At 33.9% G+C, this 19435-nt stretch overlaps 1 protein-coding gene across 2 annotated transcripts in view; it reads right to left on the bottom strand.

The window, feature by feature from the left end:
• e (nonribosomal peptide synthetase ebony) overlaps window positions 1-1076 on the bottom strand; it is a 76169-nt gene extending 75093 nt beyond the window's left edge. The window contains exon 1 of one of the 2 annotated variants that reach the window (XM_068378583.1): window positions 795-1076. The gene's annotated coding sequence lies outside the window, so the exon portion shown is untranslated. The remainder of the gene's footprint in view (window positions 1-794) is intronic. The other variant, XM_068378584.1, reaches the window with a different exon arrangement.
• Between the last annotated feature and the right edge of the window lie 18359 nt (window positions 1077-19435).

Below are 19435 nucleotides of genomic sequence, written 5' to 3'. Positions count from 1 at the left end.
GGCACATTAAGCTCCGTTTTACTTTAGAAACGCATGTATGAGTTGAGTATCAAATAAAGATTCTTAAGAATACAAGAAACACTTTTAATTTAGAATATCTACTTGCCAAAGAAAATGCCATCAACCACGCTTTTATAAAGTTTGGACATATCGATAAAAAACAATTAATATATTAATATATAAAAAAGATATGGGTTGCTTATCCCGAGAGAGAGAAAATCAACGTTTACAAAAGAAAGACAAAAGTAAGACAAATCTAGCTTCAGATGGAGGTATCGGGTTCGGAAGTGCTCGCGTAACATGAGCGCTATCTGTCTTTCCACATGTGCCGGGCTCACGATTACGTGTTTGTGTCGGCGATTAAGGTTACTCTGCGGATAGCAAATAAACGGTGTCTATCTATATGGAGTAGCCTTTTAGGTCTCGTATCGGTGATTATGTCTCTTTCAATTTTTTACATATTTTCTTGTCATCGTTTAATTTGTGGATGTTTTATTCTAATTAGTAGCTGACATGGAGTTGTGATTGGCATATACCAAAATAAAATTGATCGTTGAAAATTTTTTAGTTCAATGAAGTAGTACCAGAGGAAATGTGGTTTCTAAGTTTGAATGATCTCAAGCGTGACTTGAGTTTTTATTGGTAATGCCTCATTACATTAATTAGAAAAAAGATATTTATTTGAGTTTGACATGAATGACGAAACAAGGTAATCTAAGCATCGTGAAGCAAGCCACTGACAAAGGAGGGGAGGGATTTTTTCAAAAATTCATATATAATAAAAACATGCTTACCTTTTCACAAATTGACAAGATTCCTTCTTGGATCCTCGTTGTCTAATTGTATTTCTTATTTTCAAAAAAAAACTTTGAATTTTCCACATAAAGGTCGTTTGTCTCGATCTGTTTTGATTTCATGCGATACTTTTACGGGATGCAAGATCTGTCAGATCCCTCAAGAAAAATGTTTCTCTTGTATTAGCATTAAAACAAGCAAAGACTCGCCTTTCCTATTCCCAGCGCTTTGGAGAACCTCTGCCTCCAACCTCTGCTCGAGAGCGACTGACTGAATAGGAGAGTGAGGCGAGAGAAACTAGAGGAGTCCAACTCCAACAGACCAACCGCTGAGGGGGAGACCCCTTTTTGACAGTGGCGTCTGTCTGTATAGGGAGGAAGTTGCATTGTGTCATTTTGGGATAAGAGGAAGGATCTAAGCCTAATTACGATATCCTTTCAGATGAAATTTGAAAATACATTCAGATTTTATTGTAAGTTTAGCAAAGAATTTTACACCGGGGTTGAAACCATTTTTAGGCAAACATCGAATAGATTTGAACCTATTTCATATGCATTATATTTAATTCATTGCTGTTTTAGATTGTGTATAGCTAAGGTTTCGTAAATTATTCCCATGTGGTAATATTTTACATTATACTCTATTCATATTTCGTAAGTTTTGTTTAATTACATTCTTTAGTGGGTGATAATCTATGACTGTTTTTGTATAATTTATTCTTCTTATTCCCCCCATCGTTATCCCTACATTAAGGGGTCGGTTGCCTTATGCGTCCTCTCCAATGCCTTCTATCAAAAGCATCCTCTTCCAGCAAACTGCTTCGCTCCATATCATCCTTCACCTTATCTCGCCATCTAATTCTCTGTCTCCCTCTTGATCTTCTTCCCCCAACAGGTTCCTCCTAAGCTCTCCTCACCCCCCTCCCCACCATCCATCCTCAACACGTGCCCATACCATCTCAGTCGTCTCGTGACACTCTTATCATCTCTGTTAATTTTACTACACATGCCATTCCTAATTCTTCATTTTCCAATCTTTCAAGAAGTGATAAACCCATAATCCACCTCAGCATTCTCCCTTCCGTTCTCTCAAGCTTTGCTTCCTTTTTTTCATTTAAAGCCCAAGTTTCTGATTCATATATTAACACTGGTCTTATTTCTGTGCTATAGATCTTGACTTTTAGCTTGATTGTCATTTTCTTATTACATACCGCTCCTGATACTTCCCTGCTACCCCTGTGGTAGGGGTGTTTGAATACCACCACCGAATGTCTTGCGTGTCGCAGAGAGCGACTAAAAGGACAGCAGCTGCCTTGTAGTCTTGCTTTTTAGTCAAAGGTTAGGCCCACCGACAATAACTGTGGTTGATGACTGCAAGGGCATGCGATCGTAAAAACCCTCTGCCAAATTATGAACCATGCCTGATGCTTTTGCGTAATGCATTCAGGTAACATAATTAAAAATGTGATTAGCAATGTTAAAGGTATGATACTAAGATATTTGGATTGATGCAATTTTGCACATTCATAATAGGATAATAGATTAAATTAATTGTAAGCATTGGATAGATATTATTTGGTATGGCATATGAAAAATAACAATTTGAGTAAATCTCTTCAGGCATTACGATATTTGAATAATACTACGAAAACATTAAAATTAATAAGATAGTGATGTTAGGGAGCAAAATTCGGGATAGAAAATGTTCAGTTTGTTAACTGCAAGTAGTCACCCTAGGGTTCTGATTAAAAAGGAAAAGGATTGATCTCTTTTGCCTTATGAGACGAGACTTTTTAGTTTTGAGTTCTGGGTTCTTTTCAGTTCATGTTGTATAATTATGCGCTGGCTGCATGGGTTTCGAATTCTCAATACTCAGTATTCAACAGCAATGAATTTCTGTTTTATTACCGTGGCCCTTTTCATCCCAGTAAAGGCTCTTTTTGGTTAGTATAGTACATTAATGATTTATGTATAAATTGCCTCACTCTTTCGTTGTCTTTTCTTTATTAGGAGACTGAGCCTAAATGAGTAATAATGTAAAGTCTTAATAGGACCTGTTTTATATGTATATATATATATATATATATATATATATATATATATATATACATAATACATACATATATATATATATATATATATATATATATATATATGTATGTATTATGTATATATATATATATATATATATATGTATGTATTATGTATATATATATATATATATATATATACATAATACATACATATATATATATATATATATATATATATATATATATATAAGTATGTATATATATATATATATATATACATATATATATATATATATATATATATATATATATATATATATATATACATAATACATACATATATATATATATATATATATATATATATATATATATATGTATGTATATATATATATATATATAAAGGTTTTAAGGAAATTTTCAGTGTTACGAAATAAAATGTGTTCTTTTTTCAAAGAGTTTTGTGAAGTGTTTGGTGTTTTGTAAGACCTAATTGAAGCTGCTCTTTTTCCCAAAGAATTTTTATGAAGTGTTTTGGGAGACTTAATCAAAGCGGCTATTATTGCCAGAGAGTTTCTGTGAAGTTTTTGGTGTTCTATTGAGATCTATTTGAAGCTGTTCTTTGTGTTGTAAAATTTTATGAAGTTTTTTAGAGCATCAAGGGATCAAAGTTGCTCATTTTGTTGAAGAGTTTTGTAAAGTTTTTTTTATTTGGTTTTGTTTGACTTAAACAAATTTTTTTTTCCGAAGTCTTGTGATGCTTTCAGTGCTTTGTAATTCTAATAGAATTTTTTTTTTTTTTTTTTTTTTTTTTGCCAAAGAGTTTTTACGAAGTTATTAGTGTTTTGTAAGACCTAATAAAAACTGTTTATTTTATCAGTTTTGTGAAGTTTTGAGTGCTTTATAAGACATAGTGGAAGGAATACTTCTTATCGAAGAGTTTTTGTAAAGATTTTCGTGTTATGTAAAATCTAATAGAAGCTGCTCTCATTGTCAAAGAGTTTTGTTATTATTTTAATCAAAACTGTCGTTATTGTTAAAGAGTTTTTATAATTTTTTTGTTTTAGTGTTTTTAAAGAACTGATTAAAACTTCTTTTTTAAGGAATTGCTGGTGTTTTGTCAGCTCTAGTTAAAGCTATAATTTTTTCATGAGTTTTATGAAGCTATTAATGTTTTGTAGTAAACGATCAGTTTCTCTTTTCCGATTTTAGTGTTTTGTAAAAACTAATCAAAGCTGCTCTTCTTCTCATAGAGTTTTTGTGATATTTTGAGTACTTTGTAAGACCAAATTGAAGCTGCTCTTCTTGTCAAAGAGATTTTTTTTTTTTTTAATTTTATAGTGTTTTCTAAGTCCTAATTAAAACTGCTCTTTTTTCCTAAGATTTTTTATGAAGTTTATCTTTATTTTGTAAGATTTAATTGAAACTTTTTTTTATTGAAGAGCTTTGTGTACTTTTTATTGTTTTGTAGGACTTAATCGAAGCTAATTTTTTGTTGAAGAGTTTTTGTGAATATTTTATCAAGCGGTTTTGAGGAGTGTTAGTATTTTGAAAGAAAGCTGAACCTGAAATTTTTAGTGTTACATAAGAAGACCTAATCGAAGCTACTCTTTTATCTAGAGGCTTTGTAAAGAGTTTAGTGTCACGTAAGGAAACCTCCTCATTAGTTGCTTGCTTTATCAGAAGTTTTGTAACGTTATTCGTGTTTTGCGAGACATATTCAAAGGTGATCTTTTATCAATATGTTTTGTGAAGTTTTCAACGTCATGAAAGAAATCCTAATCGAAGCTGCTATGCTCCCTTCATCAAAAAGAGTTTTGTGAAGTTTTTAATATTTTGTAAGATCCAATTGAAAAAAAAATTTGTTCATATGAAAGATTCACGTAAGAAGATCTAATCAAATTTGCTCTTCTTTAAGACCTTCGTGAAAAATTTAGCGTTTTATAAAACCTGATTGAAGCTTCGCTTTTATCAAGAGGTTTTGTAAAGAGTTTAGGGTCACAAATGGATACCTAATGAAAGATGCTTTTTAAGACGGTTTTTGTGAAGTATTTAGTATTTTGTAAGACCTAATTGAAGTTGGCCTCTTATCAAGGAGTTACGTGAAGATTTTAATGTTACTTAAAAGGCTTAATCAAATTTGCAATTTTTATCAAAGTTTTAGGGAAGTTTTTAGTAATTTGCAAGACATAAATAAAGTTATCTTGTTATCAAGGGATCTTTGTAGTTTTTAATATGACGCAAGAAGGCGTAATCAAATCAGTTTTTTTTTTTCTTTTTTCTTTTTTCTGTCGAAATGAGTTGAGTAAAAGACATTTTTTGATATGCATTTTATATCCCTGAGGCATGTGGGAACGAAATTTCCTTTGTTCCCATTCCAAAAATTTCCCATGTTGGTCATTTAGCAGTTTTGTTTTTGGCCGCCATCTTGGATTTCTTAGGACGCAAAAGGTAATTGTAGGGGCAATCTAAATGACCTTTTCACATAAAAAAGAAATTGCTCACAGGTACAAACTAAGCATCATTGGAAAAGACATATCCTGCCCAATCATAATCAATTCATTATTTATTCGACTAAGGCGTCGATGCTGTCCTTATGGGTCAAAAGATCTAGTCAAAGGCCCAAAGGTAAAAAATGACACTATCTTTCATTATCTGCCCCGTATCTCTATAACTAGCACTGTCAGTTTCAAATATTCAGGGGAAAATGTGCATATATGGGCCTTTTTTAAACTACCACGAATCATCTGACCTATGTGCGACATCGTTAACCCTCTCTGTAAAAATACATGAAAATATTTAAGAAAATACATTTTTTGTAATAAGTTTATTGGGAAATTTTATTTTGACGCATCTTGCTTTTCCGCCTTTTTTAATGGTAAAAAAACTTTACATGTTCTAAAGAGTCCTGGATTACAGACCTTATAACATTACATTTGGTATTTTCTCTTCCACTTATTCCTTTAGCCAATTGATATGCAAATATATTACATAGAACTGTCCACCATCTGGAAAAGACCTTGTGTATGTTGGCACAAAACGACGAAATAATGATATTACATGATAAAATCAAGTAAAGGTAAATCACGTCAAAACACATGGAATTCCACAGACAAATGGTTAAAGAGGGAGGTAAAAAGGACAAGGATAAAGGTGCTAATTCCAGGGAACAGTAATCAAACCATATAACACAAAGGAATAGTAAACGGTTAAATGGAGAAAAAGAATAATTAAACAGATCAAAACAGTTCTAAAAGTTCACAGTATATATGAAAAGCGTACATCGTATTGGCTACTGATAATCCAGCCAAGTAAAATAAGCACTGATTTTCAGACCCGAGTCTGACACTCTCACTCTCACACGTCACTGACTCAAGATTCGCAACGAACACAGTTTGCAAATTATAAACACTTTAACTCCAAAAGATTTCTCTATATCAGACGTATCCAAACTAACATTACCTTGATGTTCACATGCTACTCCGGGGCATAGAATAGGAAATCCCCATCAATTGTGCTTGGATAAATAATGTTAACAATGACACTTACGCAAAATGCGTTAAGGGGGCCAGTACTACAGTAGAAGGTAACCGTTCGAATGCTTCCGGGAGGTGACACTCTACAACAGTTGTTCCCAAAGTGGGTAGAACTGCTCCCCTGGGGGCGGTGTACTAATGCGGGGGGAGGGGGCGATGTATTAATGCGGGTGGGGGGGGGTGTTAAGCAAAAGATGCAGATAGGGATGTCAGGGTGGTATTAAGAGCATTTTTCTTTTTTATGAAATCTAAATGACAAAACTTATGTTATAAACACTAAGGCAAAGAAACTCATATACAGTATATAGATCATAAAACTGATATTAGAATTATAAACAAATGCATAGCTCTGTTATTTAGTTTAATGTGGAAGACAAAAGTCTAAAAGTTTGCTTGACCCTTTTGCACAATACATAGAAGACTCGTAGAGGGAACCTACAGTTACCTCTCACAGTTGCCAGTCAAATCAGACTCTGATTCCTGAGTGTCAGCAAGAGGGAAACAGGAGTGACAGAGGAAGAATTGGTTTCAATCCAAAATGACATTGAACTAAAGCCAAAGTTCAAGAAATTATATCAGGACTTAAAAAAATCTTTGAATTCTATCCAGTATTGTGGAACAAGGTGAAGATGCGTTTTATTTCCTTTTCAATAACAAATTTTCCAGAAAAGGGCTTTTGGGCAATTATATTGTTTCTGTCCAACCAGAGAAACCTACCTAAGATTACCAAACGTAGGGATCAACGACTTCTTTTTAGTGAGAACCAGCCTAATGTGGAGAATCTCAATTATTATTATTATTATTATTATTATTATTATTATTATTATTATTATTATTATTATTATTATTATTATTATTATTATTATTATTATTAGCCAAAATACAACCCTAGTTGGAAAAGCAAGATGTTATAAGCCCAAGGGATCCAAAAGAGAATAATAGCCCAGTGAGGAAAGAAAACAAGGAAATTAGTAAACGATATAAAAAGTAATGAAAAATTAGATTAAAAAATCTTATAAAGCATTAACAAAATTAAAACAGATAATTCATATATAAACTATAAAAAGACTTATGTCAGCCTGTTCAACAAAAAACATAGGCTACGAGTTTGAACTTTTGAAGTTCTACTGATACAACTACCCGATTAGGAAGATTATTCCATAACTTGGTCACAGCCAAGATCTAGATCTTGACCACAGCCGTGTAGCATTGGGCCTCATGATGGAGAAGTCCTGAATATTATAATTACCTGCATGTCTAGTATTACGAACAGGATGGAACTGTCCAGGAAGATCTGAATGTAAAGGATGGTCAGAGTTATGAAAAATCTTATGCAACATGCATAATGAACTCATTGAACGACGGTGCCAAAGATTAATATCTAGATCAGGAATAAGAAATTTAATAGTTCGTAAGTTCCTGTCCAACAATTTAAGATGAGAATCAGCAGCTGAAGACCAGACAGGAGAACAATACTCGAAACAAGGTACAATGAAAAAATTAAAACACCTCTTAGATTGATCACCGAAAATCTTAAAAGACTTTCCCAATAAACCAATTTTTTGCGCATTTGAAGAAGACACAGACCTAATGTGCTTCTCAAAAGTAAATTTCCTGTCGAGAATCAAACCTAAAATTTTAAGAGTCACACAAAGTTAAAGAAACATTATCAAGCATGCCCCTTCCAATAAATGTATTGTGAAGATTAAATAAAATGCTTTACTAAATTCATTATTGCTTTTGTTTTCTATTACTGTATATTTGACCTCTCCCAAGAGAAAAATGGAGCAAATCTATGTCTTGTATGATAAAAATGAACATAATAAAAGCAAGTGCTTTAGGATTATGTTACATAGACATTAAAAAAACATATAATATTACGAGGTGTAAATTAAATATCTCAGATATTTAACGTAAAAACTGAAGTTTATCTCCGTAAATTGTAAAAGAAATATTTTGTCTAACTAGCACATAAAAACACAAAACTACCTAAATGGGAATTGGAAGCAATAAGAAACTTATACTTTAAGCAAATATGAAGTGGAAAATTCAAATCATGTGTATACGGGAAATATGCTGGAAATCATGTCACCAAGGAATGCACAACAGATAAAATGTAAAAACTGCACTAAGTAGAAAATAAAAAGATGATCATACAATGAATTCAAGAAATTGCAATGTTTATGATTTGGAATTGAAAAAATAAGCAGAAATTACGGACTATGGATACTAAGGACGACATGAATTGTGGCCATGAAAAGATTCAATATGTTGGTAATAAGAGAATTCATATTCGAGAATTGATAAATGAGAAATATTTCGTTCAAGAAGAAACTGAAGCCTTTCTTGCTCTTTAAGTTACGATAATTATGTGGATTTGGTAATAAACACCAGCTATGTAGCGGGTGAAGAAATTTTTTTTTTCTTTTCTTTTTTTTTTTTTTTAATCCGAGTGGGAACTTATTCCAGGAATCCCTACAACAGGCAAAAAAGAATTCATCAGGGGTTTGTGATAGGAGCACTAACACTCAAGGGCACATCACCCTGGCAATGACTTTGGTGATATAATTCACAAACCTTCACTTGAAGCAAGCTTCTTTTATCTGTCCAGAGACATATAACTTCACATGTCATAAGATTTTAATACTCTACTTTAGATTTATCTTTACTAAAGCCATCTCACTCTTAGGCTCTATTTCAGACCAGTCCTAGCGACCCTAGTGAGATGCTGGACAGGAATTTAACCTTAAGGACAATTTCGCTGAAGGCGATGGATGGGTGCACTTATGTAGGCCTGTTGTATGAAAGTTAAAATAAGGAACTTCACTTTCGAAGCACAAGAAAAAAACTTACTCTCGCTAGTATCACTTACCCAGGTTACTCAACTTAACTTACAGTCTTCAATATCTCTGACATAGTAAAACTCCACTTATCAGGTTAACACATAATCATTCAAATAAAGGAGCAAGGATACGAGCGGGTATGACCTAATCTAATTGCTTTACTGTACAAATTTACGGCACTAAACGGACTTTTGGATATCAGTAAAAGCATAAAAAAAAATCAAAATCAAAGAATGCAAAATCTCAACAAAATAAAAAGGGTTAATCAATGATATTCTTACTCTAAGACTCGAAGTCTGTTGCAATGTTACATAACTCAAATGAGGTCTGACACGTGGTCCTGTGACCTGAGACTTAAATAGTCTTTAAAGAAAATTAGTTTCAAAAGTTTATACAAAGAATCCCACGCAGTCAGCCCGGATTGTGTATAGCCACTATGAACTAAGTAACATAGAGTAAAATTTTATCTAAAATGAGGAAATTTAGGTGGCCAATTGGTTTACCTACACCTTTCACTTTAGTAATAGGAGAGCCCTTGTCCAGATGATGGCAATATGTTTGCTATAGCACCTTCAAACTGGCCAGTCACCCCTGCTATATGCCCTTTACTGGTTGGATGATTAGGACCACTGATTCAGGTTTCTCCTCCTCTGTCCCCCGTCAAACGGCTTCTTTTCATCGGGACACGCTTGGGTTTGCTGGAACAATCACTGGTTTCAGGGGGAAAGGCCTGAGGTGGACCGGAATCAAGTGATGAAACTACAGGTGCAACTGCTACACACCTGTATACAGTCAGTTCACAAGCAAATTGGCAGAATGCTAGGTGCCTAGGTCCCAGTCCTTCACCTGGGTTCAGCTTCCAGACAGGTGCGAGTCGGAGTTAGTATCTACGCATGCTGAGGCGCCATATCAGAACTTTCATTATATTTTGGTTGGGGGTGAGGTTTAGGTAGGTTTTTCATTTAATATACAGAAAGCAATCTTGCAATTTCATGGGAACATACATGATAAAAACTCTAAGCAATCTAGCATAACAAAAATCAATAAGTTAAAAGTACTTAGCAAAGGGCTGGTGCGATATGAAAAATTATCCTAAAATACATCAGACCTAAATTGATACTGAGAGATAAAAAATAAACTGTCTATAACCTAGCAATACTAAAATTATATTCAAAACTAGTTTAATAATTTATTTTAAAATACGTAACTTAAGGAAAGAACCTTCGCACGATCTTTGTATTACGTTAATACCACCGTGACGTCATAAAAACAGGCCGTATATATCGACAACAACTTTATCGTAGTCTACCCGTATGTCGGTAACCCGTGTGTCGGTAGAAGAAAACAAAAAGCGAGAAAATGAAAATATCAGGGGTAACTACTCTACATTATCCTTTATTAAAACCATATACAAAAAGGAAAAACAACGAATAAAAAACTTCACACAGTGTTATATGAAAAACACCTCAGATTATATATAATAAATTGATTTTCCAGGCCCTGTAGAGATTAGGGTTCCACTACGTGGTATGAAAAAAAGGCAGTCCTTGTAAATTAGCTGTAAAAGCCAAACCAGAAAACCAGTGTCGATCAAATCGAACTTTAAAAAAGAAAAACGTCTAGATGGAACTGGATGCATGATGCTGTGATTTTTTAAAACCAAACGTTTATTTTCAACTGGACACTCTTGTGCTAACATAAGAATTATAATAGGATCTATACGTTATTATTATTATTATTATTATTATTATTATTATTATTATTATTATTATTATTATTATTATTGTTATTATTATTATTATTATTATTATTATTATTATTATTATTATTATTATTATTATTATTATCCAAGCTACAACCCTAGTTGGAAAAGCAAGATGCTATAAGCCCAGGGGCTCCAACAGGAAAAAATAGCCCAGTGAGGAAAGGAAATAAGGAAATAAATAAATGAAGAGAACAAATTAACAATAAATCATTCTAAAATAAGTAACAACGTCAAAACAGACATGTCATATATAAACTATTAACAACATCAAAAACAAATATGTCATAAATAAACTATAAAAAGACTCATGTCCGCCTAGTCAACAAAAAAGCATTTGCTCCAACTTTGAACTTTTGAAGTTCTACTGATTCAACCACCCGATTAGGAAGATCATTCCACAACTTGGTCACAGCTGGAATAAAACTTCTAGAGTACTGCGTAGTATTGAGCCTCGTGATGGAGAAGGCCTGGCTATTAGAATTAACTGCCTGCCTAGTATTACGAACAGGATAGAATTGTCCAGGAGATCTGACTGTAAAGGATGGTTATGGTTCCTCATTGTCAAATAGCCTACTATCAAACAACTAGGTATGAACAGACAGTTGTTTTTAATTACAGCTTACCTCGTTCTGTATAATGGTTTATTAAGGTTTACCTCGAATAAATGTTTTCGATAAGAAAAACATTGAAAATTAGTCTTCGCACTAATTGATACTTTGTCTTCGATTAGGCGTCTTTGTGTATCTTACTTAGGCCTACTTACTTTACTTTGATGGCTGCTTTTCCGGTCCCATACAGCAGGGGAACACCACTCTCTACAGGACCTCCACTGTCATTTTACCTTATTTGTTCAGAGTATTTAGCATTTCATATCATATATTGTTCATTTACTGTTAAATCGTCACTGTCCAAAGACTCGTGAAATAAGAAAGTCTTCATTTTCCTCTTGAAAGCCTTAATGTCTTCAATCAATCGAATGTTTCGTGGGAGCTTATTATATAGTCTATGGGCCACATATTTAAAGGCTCTGTAGCCTAAAGTAGACATATATCTAGGTTCTAACAATTAGAAGCCATCTGTAACTATTCTCGTGTCGACACGATGTGTTGGCTGCGCAATATGTAGCAATTCTCCAAGTATTTTGGACGACCGGTTCTGATAACTTGGTGGGATATTGTACATATTTTAAATTCAATTCTTGCTTTAATCGGCAGCCAATGTAAATTAATTAGTAGCCTATATGGGTGCTCCTTTCTCTAGGTGGGACACTTTTTATCAGTATTGCTCTTCTGTTTATTATATTTTGTAATATCCTAAGTTGCACTTTTCGTAAATTGTAATGGATAGAGTTGCAGTAGTCAATCCTGGCGATAACATAGTTTATCACAAGTTTCTTTACAGAATTTCCGTCCAGGTACTTTTTTATAAACGCAATATTTCTTAGATGATAACCAGCAGTTTTTATTACATTATTTATTTGGGCATTTAGAGACAGGTTACAGTCAAGAAATACACCTAGATCTCGAACTTTACTAGATATCGGCACCGTCATTATTTATGTTCATTTGAATATCACCTAAGTTTCTCACGCTGTTTCTCTTGCCCACCACCATGAATTTAGCTTTGTTCTCATTTAATTTTAGTTACTCAAATGTCATCCATTCTCTAACACTATCAAGGATTCGGTTTAGAGTTTCAGTAGTGTCGTGTATATCATTTATGGAGAAGTAAAATTGTGTGTCATCTGCAAATAATTTAAACTTCACGCCATCCCTTTGTGGTATTTTCGATAGACCAATAATACAGCTGAAGAATAAGATTGGGCAAAGTACATTCCCATGGGGTACCCCTCTGTTTAAGGGTTCATATGATGAATAAGAGTTTCCAATTTGTACACAGTAATTTCTACCAACTAAGTAGTCTTTTAGGTATTCGAAGGCTTGATCTTCAACGCCGATGGATCGTAGATCATTCAGTAGCAGTTCATGCAAAACTGTATCAAAAGAAGCACTGATAGTTTTCTGTAAGCAGATCGGTTGTCAGGCAGAGTTTCTATTACTTCTAAGTGACTGACTAATTGTTCAAGAATTACATATTCAAGCACTTTTGAAACAAAGGATAGATTCGAAATGGGTCTATATGAGCTTAATTCCTGGTAGTTCAGTGCATTTTTTTTTTTTCAGAACTGGTGTGACTATAGCCATTTTCTCTGATTTAGGAAACTTACATTCATCAATGCTTGCATTTTCTATTCTCATTATTATTTCGGCTAGACTAGAAAATTTTCTCTCTCCAATTACTACAGATATTGGCATAGGATCGATCGCGCAGTTTATTTTCTTTGCGTTCTTGATAATTCTGGTGATGTCATCTTGTGTTATGTTGTTAAATCGTATTAATTTTGTCTGTGTGCCTGGTGTATCATCAATATGATGCTGAGTAATTACAAATGACCTGGTTATATTTTTAATTTTGTTTTTAAAGAATACTAGAAAATTATTTGCTAGTTCCTGGTCACTGTATCCATCAAGTAGCTTCTTTTCTTTTACATTTCCCATTATACCATCCAGGAGACGATATAACTTATTTATGCCTGTTGTTGCTTCGAGGATCTTTCTCTCACTTTTTTCCTTCTTAGTAGGTAGTTATATTAACACGCAGCAGTTTTGTATTTACCCAAGTACTTTCAGATTTTAACCAATTCCACTTTCTTTCTTGACGTCTTTTTTCCCTCTTTTTCACCAAAGTCTCTTCATCAAACTAAGGAGATTGGTCTTTTACAGTTATAGTCTTTTCCATTGGTGGGCACATGGTATCATATTCACTGTTACTCACTTTATTATAAGTGGTCGTAAGACGGTCCCAACAGGCGTTTCTCATTATGATCACGGGGAATGTTGATAGCATCATTTATTTTCTTTGTAACTTCTTCAGTAAATACAGTAAGAGAAAAATTTGATTTAAGCCTAAAGTCTATTTTCTTTACTAATGTATGTTTCTGTAGAGGTAGACTAAACGTAATAAGTGTGTGTACTGGGGAGATGGTACATTTCTCTTCAACTTTTATATCAGATACAATATTATTCATGTCATCACTTAAGATGAAGTCCAACGTATGCCCAGTTAAAGTAGTTGTACAGTCGACATTATTCGCCAGTGTTTCGTAAGACCTTCCAGTAAACAAAAACAAAAAAAAACAAAAATTCATATTTGTTGCTACTTCTTGGATTTATTTTTATAGTAATTACTTCTCCTCCTTAATATGTAATTATATAGATACTTTACTGTTTTGTATGCAATCCATGCACTTTCAGTTTTTGACAGATTCCACTTTCTTTACGTTGTTTATCCCTTTTTCATTAATGTCCTCTCCATCAAACCTGGAAGATCTATCCTTTACAAATATAGCCTTATCATCTCCATTTTATTCACCCTGTTATAAACAGTTGTTAGGCAATCAACACTCACAGAGCCCGATAAACGTTGGTTGCCATGACCGCAGAAAGTATTGATAACATCGTTTGTTTTCTTCGTATCTTCTTCAATAAATACACAAGTAGAGATATATGATTTATTCCTAAAGCACATTTTCTTTACCACTGAGTGTTTCAGTAAAGGTAATATAAAAGTTATAGGCTTGTGCACGGGTGAGTAGCCTAATTTTTATAACCAATTGTGAGGTCCATCTCGAAAGAAGGTAGAACTAAATAATACTTGTTTATAAGTAGTACCTCGTAGGTATGTTTAGGTTCAGGTTCAGGGGTGAGGCATATCCTTTGCAATGGCGCCTCCAAAGTTTATCTTCTTATACTTTTTTTGTCTTTTCCTCCACATCAGGTGTAATCCCTCCTTTTTTCTTTTCTATAATTGTTTCACTAAATAAAAATAATCCTATTTTCTTTAGGTCTTCCTCGTATGGTTGTTGTAGCTCAATTACTTCATTCCTTTCTTTTCTATATTCCTAGCAAAACAACAAAAAATTTATAAAATTTTCCTCCTCATTTTCACAAAAATTACAGCTTACATTCCCTTCATTATGTCTATTTAAAGTGTTTAGTTTTACCGTATTGGTCCTTGCTATAAAAAATATCACTGAAGCAAATGTATTGTCATAAAGTAACTCTTCTTTAATTTCTTTCTTCCACGTTCTATATATTTCTAAGTTCACTTTACTTTCCATTTCTTCTTTTCACTTTTCAGTATCCCACTTTCTGGTTTCCGATTTTATTTCTGCCTTGTTCATTCTTCTTATCTGTCTTATGTCTATACTTTATTCTTCTAGGTATTTTGTCGGTTGTTTCCACCATCAAGAAGAAGTAGTAGTAGTAGTAGTAGTAGTAGTAGTAGTAGTAGTAGTAGTAGTAGTAGTAGTAGTAGTAGTAGGTTGGCCAGTGCACCAGCTACCCATTGAGATACTAGCGCTAGAGAATTGTTGGGTCCTTTGAATGGCCAGACAGTACTGCATTGGATCCCTCTCTCTGGTCATTGCTTATTTTTACTTTGCCTACACATAAGGTAAAAGGTAATGGTGTCTGCTTTCGGTTCCAGTGTCGTCTGAATAGATACCACCAAAATGTCAGCCGGACAAGCCCAACCGCCCACTGTGGTGCCCAACCGCAGCAGTATCCTCCCCAGTAAACAGATTAAACTTACGGTATCAGGCTGTGATCGATCTGCTGCCATGCAAATTCTAGGCGAACACGTTACCACTGTAGCGTCAGAAGAATAAGTACATACAAAAAATAGGCAGGCCTATTCTCTCCACATTCTTCTCTGTCCTCATACACCTGACAACACTGAGATTACCAAAAAAAATTTCGCTCAAAGGGTCAACTACTGTAATTTTTCAGGGGCTACTTTCCTCTTGATAAGGGTCATCATCATCTCTTCCTATGCCTATTGATGCAAAGGGCCCCAGTTAGATTTCGCCCGTCATCTCTATCTTGAGCTTTTAATTCAATACTTCTCCATTCCCCATCTCCTACTTCGCGCTTTATAGTCCTCAGTCATATAGGTCTGGGTCTTCCAACTCTTCTAGTGCCTTGTGGAGCCCAGCTGAACGTTTAGTGAACTAATCTCTCTTGGGGAGTGCGAAGAGCATGTCCAAAACATCTTCATCTACCCCTCATCATGATCTCATCCACATATGGCACTCGAGTAATCTCTCTTATAGTTTTATTTCTGTTGGACTATGTCACTTATGGGGGCGGCGCTACAAGCAGCCTCATCTTAACGCATCTTGCAATTTCTAATTATGTCCTGCCATTTAACTCCCAATATCCTTCTGAGGGCTTTATTCTCAAATCTACTAAATCTATTGGAAATTATTTCATTGTCATACCATGATTCATGTCCATAGAGTAACACCGATCTCACTAAACTGATGTATAGTCTGATTTTTATATGTAATTTTAGGCGATTTGATTTCCAAATTTTACTTAACCTAGCCAATGTCTGATTTGCTCTTTTCAGTCTTTCACTAAACTCTAATTCTAAAGACCCTGTATTGGAGATCATTGTTCCTAAATACTTAGATGATTCTACCTCATTAATCCTTTCTTTTTCCAATTATATTTATCTTCCATTGCATACTCCGTTCACATCATCTCTGTCTTTCTTATATTTATTTTCAGCCCAACCTCGTGTGATATTTCAAGCATTCTGGTAAGCAAACATTGCATATCTTGGGGAGTTCTGCTAACAAGGACACAATCATCAGCATACTCTAGGTCTGCTAAGTTCCTATCACCAATCCTGTGAGAAATTCCTCTCACAACGATTTAACATATTATTTTTGTGTATGCATCTGTATAACCATAATCTTCCTCTTACCATAAGGTTATTGGTATTGTCTGTTCATACAGGTTATTGATTGTTTTATCATTGAGAATTGTCGTTGGTCGGGTAATCGGCAGACAGGAATTATGTCATTGTGTTTGTGTTTTTATTCATGAAACAGAAATTTCCGTGTCTTCGTATTTTGTAGAAATATATTCTTTGTTGTATATTACGATAAGAGTTAAAGAACCACATCTTACGAGAGAATGACACTCTTACATTATTGATGTTTCATGCATGACTATGGTTTTAGTATGTAGCATTTTACGTATGGTCAATCACCGTAAAATATGCTTACAAAATGTTGATAGTTGTTTCAGTTTTAAGAATAAGATTCGTATATGTACTTCTAGCGAATGTGATGTGCAACGTGTAACTTGTCTCCTTTCCTTGCATAAAATCTGAATGCATGACGAAGGAGACAGCATTTTGCTAAGGGCCTCAGGCTCAAACTTTGAGTTGATCTGTTATCGGGTGTCGTGGTGGTGGCGGTAGTGGTGCTGTGTGTATAAGATTAGAAATGGTAATTTACTCTTATTCTTTTAACTTTATCGTAATTTGTTCGAGTGCCATTGACTTATAAATCCATTGAATTTGTCTGCATAATCACTAATTGATGTAAAATTTAACTTTTAGCTATTAAAATAAGTTTGACTACAATTTAACAAGTGCGTTTCAAGATCCTCCATTGATTTATGTTCTTGTTTAATGCATAGTTGGTAATTGAGAATCATACTAAGAAGTTTGTGCAACTTATAGAAAACGAGACTACAAACTGCGGTACTCTAAGGTCGGGAAATCTACCGAAAGAGAGAGAGAGAGAGAGAGAGAGAGAGAGAGAGAGAGAGAGAGAGAGAGAGAGAGAGAGAGAGAGAGAGAGAGAGAACAAACTTATTGCATCTTACTGAAGCTTATGAAGTGAGTTCACGTCAGCAGGGACTGCTCAGTAGATGAAAGGACTTAAGAGTGTAGTCCTATTGTTTGAAGTTATATGACTAGTACTATTGAATATCGGTTATACTAATTAATAGTTTATTGGGGAGAGATATCTCCCGTTATTCCTTAAAAGCCGTAAAGGAAACAGTGGCATTTGTTACGAAAAGACATTTGTAGGGGCTTTTTAGTCAGTAACAACATTAAGTTTACAGTCCACTTTATCCATCATTTTTTTTTTTTTACCACAAATCCAGTCCAATCCTTCTCCACCATCTCTGACTGTTCTGCGTATTACAAAATCCACGAGGAGGATAAACAACTTAGGTGACAACACATTCCCTTTGGGTACTCCGCTGTTCACTGGAAATTCATTTGATAAGACTCCATTACCATTAATGCTAAGGGTAGACGAGACTTTTGCTATGGTAAACAGTTCTTCTAGGAGAAAGACACTCTGAAATCGAACCATTGTTCTCTAGTCTTGGTTGGTGCAATAGCCTTTGTACCATGGTCTTCCACTGTCATGGGGCTTTTAGACTTCTCTTGCTGGAGGGGACACTCAGGCACACTATTCTATTTGTTTCTTATTTCTCTTCTTGTTTTTTTTTATATATATATTTTTTTTATATTTCATATATGAAAAATATATTTTAATGTTAATTTTCTTAAAACATTTTCTTTCAATTTTTCATTACTTCCCCTGTAGTTTATAATATTTACTTCCTAGTTTCCTTTCCTTGCTGGGTTATTTTTCCCGCTGAAGCCCTTGAGCTCACAATATCTGGCTTTTCCAACTAAGGTTGTAGTTTAGCCAGTAATAATAATAATAATAATAATAATAATAATAGTAATAATAATAATAATAATAATAATAATAATAATAATAATAATAATAAAACCTAGGAGTGGAAGTACAAGTATTTTTCATTAGATGTACGATACTACAATTCAGGTTCAGGTTCAGGTTCTGGGGTGAGCCATAGCCTATGCAACGGGGCCTCCAAAGTTTATCTTCTTATACTGTTTTGTCTTTTCCTCCACACCAGGTTTAATACTTCTTTTTTTCTTTTCTATATTTGTTTCACTAAATAAAGATAATCCTAATATTTTCTTTAGGTCTTCCTCGTATAGTTGTTGGAGCTCAATTATTTTATTCCATATATTCCTGGCAAAACAACAAAAAAAATGTATCAAATCTTCCTCCTCATTTTCACAAAAATTACAGTTTACATTCCCCCATTGTGTCTATTTACAATATCTAGTTCTTGCTCTGAAAAAAAATATCGCTGAAGCAATGTATTCTGGTTCTGGTTCTGGGGTGAGGCATAGCCTTTACAACTGCGCCTCTAACGTTTATCTTCTTGTACTGTTTTGTCTTTTCTTCTACATTAGATTTAAAACTTCTTTTTTCTTTTCTATATTTCTTTCACTAAATAAAAATAATCCTACTATTTTCTTTAGGTGTTCGTCGTATGGTTGTTGTAGCTCAAGTACTTCATTCCTTTCTTTTCTATATTCCTGTCAAAATAAAAAAAAAATGTATCAAATCTTCCTCTTCATTTTCACAAAAATTACAGTTTGCATTCCCTCCATTGTGTCTATTTACAATATTTAGTTTTAACATATTAGTTCTTGCTCTAAAAAATATCACTGAAGCAAATGTATTGTCATAAATTAACTCTTCTTTAAT

This window comes from Palaemon carinicauda, chromosome 8, assembly GCF_036898095.1.
Source record: "Palaemon carinicauda isolate YSFRI2023 chromosome 8, ASM3689809v2, whole genome shotgun sequence".
NCBI lineage: Eukaryota > Metazoa > Arthropoda > Malacostraca > Decapoda > Palaemonidae > Palaemon > Palaemon carinicauda.
This window is presented reverse-complemented; position numbering and strand designations above follow the sequence as displayed.